Consider the following 6,107-nt stretch of genomic DNA (forward strand, 5'->3'; position numbering starts at 1 on the left):
CTGTGTTCATCCATGAAATATTATTATCCAGTCCAGTGTCCAGTATAGAAAGGCAATTTTGCTGATTATTGTGAATATGGAATACAGAAATCAATTCCAATAGGTCTAATAAATCAATCAATTTTTATTTTTTTACACAAATTGTTATAGTATCTGGATTTCTTAGCAGTTTAATCATTGTCTAATATGTGTCTGCTATCCATCTTAAATTACAAGTGTGACAGAACTCCTTCCCCTCCCCAAGAAATTCTGGCCAATTCCACCTGCTCATGCTGAAAGTCCAAAGGAGAATACCCCCTGCACTTATACATGGGTGGAAAAAAACAATGTAAAGTGTTAGTTCAGCTAAACCACAACAAAAGCTTCAGTATGCAGTGTGGTGTAGACTCTTTGGACTTTTATAACAATAAGACAACAATAAGAGGGATGAAATCTTTTCTTTCAAAAGGCATTTTCTCAGCTGGTGGTGGAGAGTTCTGTCAAAAGCATTGGTCCAGATTCATTCATAGGTGTTTAGTTTGGTAGAGATCTAAAGAGGGGACTTGATATTCCCTGATTAGGTGAACCATGTTCTATGAGTGTACAGGGCTTGGGTTTGTAAGTCATAAACTGTATTGAAATGTATTATTTGCAGAATGACTGACAAATACAATTATGAATAAATGGTAGAATTATTTGTGGGTACTTCATAGCTAGTATTTCCTACAAATTAATGTTATTGTGAATTGAATTTGTTGTAATACATGTAGCCCTTAATTGGCTTGGTATAAAAGCCTTAAATTAGGCATGAAAGTCAAGAAATGCTTCAACAGTCATTGATATCAGAAATAACCCTCAAATTCTTGCATCTTTCAAAAAGTCTCTTTATATTTAAATTATTAATACAATGTACAATACATTGCACTCATACAGTAAATTGCAAACACAATATATTTCATAATATTTTATTCTAGGAAAGGCTGGAAACACATTAAGGATGATTTCCAAAAAAAACCACTCACCTTTTTAATGCCATGTTGCTCCAAATTGATGTTGTCTTGCGCATCAGATGTGAGTGGCTTGGCAATTTGGCCCACCTTTCTGTCATTTCTTTTAAACCATTTTTATGCTCAGTGTATATATATATATTTTATTTATTTATTTTTTTTTTTTATTGTGGTGCGTTTTTGAATCACTATGTAAACCAGCCAGAGAGGAATGGCATGCAATGGGGGGTTCACACCAAGTTTTTAACACTTTGGCCTTTCCTGTGGAACTCAGGAAGTGCAATCCCAAAACCGGAAATCCTTTCCAACATCCCCAAGAAATTGAATATTCCACTTGTGGCCTACTGTTTTGCATTTGCTCCTGGTAATATAATATAATGGTCGCAATTAGTAAAAATCATTTTGTTAAATAGGTCAAAGAGACTGTGGGTCAAATCACATAAATAATCACGAGAGCTGTCTATCATTACATTGCCACTATTTTGTACAGAAATGAGAAAGAAAGGTGGAGGAAATAATAGTTGGGGAAATTCAGGCTTTGAGGATTGTCTCTTTGTGTAAAAAAAATTTTTTTGGCATGATGTGCCAAATAATTTTTTACACAGGCATTTCCGTTTTTGCCCTCACCCTCCCACACAGATGGTCCCTGGGTTTAGGGACCTACTGTGTATGAAAACAGATTCATTTGATTTCCTTCCGGGTTCTCACTGGCTCTTCTTCAATCATGCTTAAAAATATTTGAGCCTTGGCAAAAACCAAATCACTTTATACTACATGAATGGTCGCCAGAGGGTCAAACAGTAAGTAGTTGCCAAACTCAGGAGTAGCCCCAAAACTAGTCAGAGAAATGTCCAAAATAAAATGATTTGCATTAATAGGACTCCTAAACGACAGCATGTCCAAATCCCACAAAAAACACACTAAACTGTTCACACAAAAATGCGACCAACCACCTTAACTCAACCTCAACCACTACACTTGTAGATTGCTATAAATGTAAAAGTGATTAAGTGTACACACACACACACACACACACACACACACACACACACACACACACACACACACACACACACACATACACACACACACAAATGCACATATTTTAGATCTGGTTTACTTTACCTATCTTACATTTTATTGATGACTTGATGATAGTCAATGATAAAGTAAATAAGGTCTTTTTTGAGTTTTTGTTATACAGGTAAAATTGAGGTACTTTTAATTTACCAACAAAATCTAAATATTTTATGCATTTTTCTGGCATGACTATGTTCTTGTTTAAACCAATTTATTCTAATAAGTTTATTCAAATACAAATATTGCTAAATGTAAAGGTAATTTGCTAATATAGGAGCTCACAAGCAAGAGAGAATGGCATTAAAAAAGGTTTTAACAGTCAGACACACAGACAGTGCCTTTTTTAAATTGCAGTTAATACACTGGTTTTATAATTTATCAGTCTTTCAATAAAGTCTTTGCGTAAATGCATGTGTAAGCCAAACCAAACTAAAGATTTCTGAATCTTTTTATACTGCTGTGTTATGTCATAGGGCAGTGTAACACACTCACGGAAACCTGTAACCTTCCTCTTTTGCAGAAGTGCGCAGAGAGATTATACAAGTGTTTAGTCTTACACTGATTGACAGCAGAGAGAGTAATACCATGTCCCCGATACAGAGCACAGTCAATTTAACTTTTAAGGACTTCCGGGCACAGATGTCTGCAGAATCACCAGGATTTGAACTTGTGATCTCTTGACAATCGGGTAAACGCTTTTCTTTTGTTCTATTAAGGAGCCCTGATATGACTTCTTATCTGTCCAGACCTGGAAGGCAAGAAAACAGGAAACAAAACTAGCTGGTCCAGAAAGAGTTTTTAGGGGTCATTCTGAACAATCAGACAAAGAATATAAAGGAAGTAAATCTGTATAAACATGGGAGGATAAGAGAAAGACAGAAAGTATGAGAGCAGATATAGAGACAAATGCCAAAAAAGAGAAAAATCCAAGAATTAAACGAAAAAAAAAAAAATAAATAAATAAATAATAATAATAAAAAAAAAAAAAATATATATATATATATATATATATATATATATATATATATATATATATATATATATATATATTTATATATAATAAATATATTTTATATATATTATATAAATATAAAAAATTGCTGAATACAGAGAAAGGGAAACTGAACTTGGTTTTACACCGACCTTTTTAGGTGGCAATTTATTTTGTTCGTGTGAATATGAGAATGGGATTACCATTTCAAATTCCTTTTAATCCAAGCAGCCAGAGCAGTTCCACACAAGTTCTCATTTTATTACTGACTACAAAAACAGTTAAAACAGTAGCCATAGTACTAGTTTATTAGTTCGGAAGCTGATTAGTTAATGATTAAATAATGCACTGAACTTGTGGCTGAATCCAGAGACAACATATGCAAGCCAGTAACACAACAGGCTGAGTTTGCTGGTCAGCTGTGGGATTGCTGGTGAGCGTTTATTCTACCTGAATGGTTGTAAAACTTACAATCATTGAGTGATTCATGAGATGACATTGTTTATGCAGTTGAGTCACTGCAGGGGAATGTGGCCCAAACAAAAGATGGGCAACAAGAGTTATCAAACAGTGGGTACTGCCTATTTGCTGGACAGACAATTACTCCCTACCATGCGGTACCCTCTTGCACAGGGAGTTTGCTGCTGATGTACAGCACACTGTGGTCCTCCCCCGCTGCCATCTGAGACATAACAGCCCCCAGCCTCTGCCTGATTCATTGGTCTGCACCAAAAAACGAAGATAAAAGTTAAAGACATAAAGCATTGGGCCCCCACAGAGGGCAGCTTTAACCCTTCCAGGGGGGTTTGCCTGTGGAAAGTCTGCAAAAGCTCCTGGTCAGGTCCTGAGATGAGTAAAAATGAGCAATGTGTAGTCATTGATGAGCTTATCAGTACAAGGCATGAGACAGGCATGACATTTTAAAAGCAAATTTGCGGAAATCACACAAAAAAAAAAGAATACAGTTTTGCTTACTAAGAGCTTCTGGCTGATGTGCAGTGTGGTGTGCTCCTTGGTTGTTTCTGCAGTCTGTAAAACAAAAGTTAGAAAAAGTGAGTAGAATGCAACAGTGGGCAATGGCCCCAAACTTCCAGCTTTGGGATTATGATCAACAGCATGAAAGAGAAGTTCCTTACAGCTCTACAGTAGCAAAAATCTTCTTTGCTGCATCACTCAATATAACCTATCCTTAATAACTGAAACCTATAAATGGGATAGCATAGCATCAGGCTGAATTTGTTAACAATCAGTGACTCTTACAAGGCCAAAGGAATGTCTCTGGGTCTCATCTTATTACTGCTCCAAGGGGAAGTCCTTAAGGGCAATTCAAGCAAAGGGTAAAGGAATGGCAGCCCTCCCAACCCGTCTCCCCAGTCTCCGCAGTCAACAGTGTGCACATTCCACAACATGTCTCCCTTTTGCAAGACTTATACACAATCCTTTCTCTTTTTAATGCTTGAAAATGGTCATTTTGCTTGAAGAATTGAGTTAGCCTTTTGTTGCTTTATGCCAGACTGTGATAAAGGCTGGCACCAGCAGAAACCTGTGAACATCTTTAACACCAAGGCCTGCTGTTTACTCCCTTGCATGCTCACTGACAAGAGAAGGACTGATCTGATTGATTAGGAATCTGGATCAGTATTCATCTACTTGTCTGGCTTCCTCGCCATTGGTACATTCATTCTTAAGCTACCGTCATGAGTTATATTAACAATAAAGATTAGTAAGCCTTTTCCAGAAAGAGTCATCTACACCCAAACCATTACACTACCTGCACCATGCCTGATTTGGCTCATGAGCTTATGCTTTCTTTCTTCACAAACTGATCTTTCAGTCATTTTGGTAGATATTACAAAAGTTTTGTAGCTCTGCTTGGTATTTCTTTGTGAAATCCAATCTGTTAATGTCTATAAGTCTATATCTGGTGGTATGGCTTTGGTACTTCTACTTTTAGAACCTTTTTTAAATGCTTGATTGTTATACCTTCACCCCTGCCCTTTTGAGGTTGTTGTTCATGTCACTGACTGTTGTTTTAAGTTTTTTTCACAATTTTCCTTTAATTAACTGCTATAGCTTAGCTTCACTGGCCTAGTCAGTGTCTGGTAGTACATAATTTCACAGCTTCAAAATGGTTTTCTTTTCTCTGGATTTCATGTTTTATTTTTATTTTAAATGTTTAATCATTTTAACAATAAATGCAATTTCACAACTGAAACGCAGAGCTTAAACCATTAATAAACATTCCGAGCTAATAAATGAAACACATCTTTTAATAAAGTGTTTTTCCCTAAATGCATATGTAAGCCAAATCAAACTAAGGATTTCAAAATCTTTTCATACTGCTACGTTATGTCATAGGGCAGTGTAACACACTCAATAAAAGTGCTAACCACCCTCTTCTGCAGAAGTGAGCTCATAGAGATTTTACAACTGTTTAGTGTCATACCGATTGACAGGGAAGAGAGTAATATCATGTTTCCAATACAGAGCTCAGTCAATTTCACTCTTAAGAACTTTCGGGCACAGATGTCTGCACCATAACCAGAATTTGAACATTTGTACCTCTTAGTGTATGAGAAAAACTTGTCAGTTGCATGCACCATTACTTGATCAATTTGTTAATAGGTGGGTTGAGACAAAAGATGCAGTATTCTAGGTTGTTTTGAACATCCACACATGAAACACACACACACGCACGCATGCACGCACACACACACACACACACACACACACACACACACACACACACACACACACACACACACACATATACACATATATATATATATATATATATATATATATATATATATATATATATATATATATATATATATATATATATATATACTGTATACAAACACACACACACACACACACACACACACACACACACACACACACACACACACACACATATATATATATATATATATATATATATATATATATATATATATAAACCTCATTCTTTACACACACACACACACACACACACACACATACACCATAATCATAATTATAAGTCATAATATATGAATGTGTGTCTG

This window comes from Silurus aristotelis (assembly GCF_946808225.1).
Source record: "Silurus aristotelis genome assembly, chromosome: 16".
Taxonomy (NCBI): Eukaryota; Metazoa; Chordata; class Actinopteri; order Siluriformes; family Siluridae; genus Silurus; species Silurus aristotelis.